Raw genomic sequence first — 2500 nt, forward strand, 5'->3', positions numbered from 1 at the left:
GCTAGAAACCTCGGCTCTTGGTTAGACACAAAACTGTCAATGGCTACCCACATCACGAAATTGTCTGGTTCTTGTTTTTATTATCTCTATAACATTCGGCGTCTACGGAAATACCTCTCTAGACAGTGTGCTGAGACTCTTGTGCATGCATTTGTGTCAGCTAGGATTGACTATTGTAACAGTATTTTGTATGGTATTCCTGACTATCACTTGAACAAGCTTCAAAGAATATACAGAATGCTGCTGCTAGACTGGTTTGCAAACAGAGTAGATATTGCCATATCACACCCCTACTTTTTAATTTGCATTGGCTACCAGTTAAATTCCGAATTGTTTTTAAAATTTGTTTAATTACATTCAAGGCTCTTAAAGGTTTAGCACCTACATATGTAGCCTCGTTAATTTCCATTAAGTCACCTCCACGGTATAATCTAAGGAGCTCTCGTTACAGTCCTTAGTTGCCCTAAAAAGTTGTCTAAAGTCACTCTTGGTGATCGCTCTTTTACATATGCAGCGCCAAAACTTTGGAACGCTCTTCCTCTAGACATTAGGTCTGAAAGCACCGTTGCTGGCTTCAAGGCCAAACTTAAGACACATTTATTTCGTGAATGAATCAAAGCTCAAGTGCTACGTACACTGTATAACCTAACATGAGCTTGTATGACTACAGTAAGAGCAAGAGATACATGTACATGTAATGAGCATGTTGCCAGTTTAGTATCATATTACTAACAAGTAATGGCAAACAGTTGTCCTACTTGTCTTTACATTATTGATCAACTCAAGTCCTAAGGTCTGAGAGCAAAGCAAATTAAACTATGGAATGACATTGCAAAGATCATGGACTAGCTGATTTAATATATAGATACCTGCATATTCACTTTGTCCTTGACTTTCATGTGTAAGCTTCCTTATCATTCCTTGATGCTGAGACATCTTTAGTGGCACCTTGTACATACAATTTATATGCATCTAATTAAAATTCAATTCACTGTTTATATCGGCACCATAAGATATAAACTACTAAATACTGAAGTGGGATTTTGTGATGACCAGAATGTGTAGTCCTCTCTATTAATAACAAGTCTGTGTCAGTTGCCTTTTTCTGGGTTGCTATATGACTTCCAAGAAATACATCACACAAATGCACAGTGTGTGTTAGAAGAATACAAAAAGCTGAGTAATTCATTGAGTAACGTTAAGATACTGGGGGCATTTCTCGTCAACCAATCTGGTTGAGATTATCAAGTTGGTTTGGATTAGTGTTGCTTGCCAGGACACAAAAAAGTAAAAAAGAGGTTCATATATTTAGGAAATGACTAAGATCTGGTTTCATGTAAATTGTTTCGTTTAGCAATCTTGGATCTAAACTGTCATCCTGGTTTGCTAGATGAAACAAATAATCTTAAAGCAGATTTGGATACCAATTGGAACGACCAACCTCCCCTAAATATATAGATCGTTCTAGTTATAATAATAAAAATTACCTATTGTATTGAAGATTGGCTTGTCTACAGTTTCTATCAAATGGAATCGAAATCATGTTTTTTTTCACTGAAAAATCCAAATTGAGTTTATCTAAATTGGTAATGTTAGCTATGCAGTTTCTTCAGTAGTACAAAACTTATACATAGTGTTACCCCTTTGGAAAAGTTCCTTTAGTGGTGAGCTGTATGCCCGGGTAACTTCCAGTTCTATTAAATCATCATCACCATCTGCATGCATTGCTCCATCCTCTGGGAAGTACTCATCTCCGCAATCGTCTGACCGATCATTTTTGGAACCAATTACTTCATGAGAACACCATGAGACGAACTACACGACTGCTGGCTTATTTTGAATTTCTTCTCTTTCCTCTTCACTGCCGCTTTCCTCCTGATTGAATTTGGCGTTTGCTGTTTTTGTGATTGTGTGATCAGTAGGTGATCTCTTTCTTTTCCCCTTTGTTTTTTCTTTTGCTGCCTCTTTGTTGTTTGGGGCTTTTGCCGGTTGTGGGGGGGCGTTTGACTCAGTCAAAATGAATGAATGAATGATAATACTGCAAAATCCTGCTTAAATAATCCCTTCACCACCTCCTCAAATCACCTGTGAAACTGACCACCCCTCTACATTGTGACAACTTATTCTTACCTCCAATATCCACAGCAATTGTAAGATACCAGTCTTTATGATAGGCATCAGTCCAGAGCGCACAAGATGCTCAGTTTTTGATTTCATCTTTACTATCTTTTTTATGTTGTCATCTTTGAAGACAAACAGCTAGTCGCCAAGAAATAATACACAATACCAAAAAAGAACTTAGATAACACAGATTATCAAGGCAATGGATAGTCCCTCATATCAGACCAGCTTGTTGCCAGAGGTTGCTATTAACTGATAGCTGGTGAAGTCTTAGCTCTTGCTGAGCCAGCTTAAACTATCAAAGGTCAGAGCAGGGAAAGTGATGTATATTGTTTTAGCATGACCCGTTTGCAGATCTATCAAAGATGGAATGTAGCTG

The sequence above is a fragment of the Montipora foliosa genome, chromosome 13 (genome assembly GCF_036669935.1).
Source record: "Montipora foliosa isolate CH-2021 chromosome 13, ASM3666993v2, whole genome shotgun sequence".
Lineage (NCBI taxonomy): Eukaryota > Metazoa > Cnidaria > Anthozoa > Scleractinia > Acroporidae > Montipora > Montipora foliosa.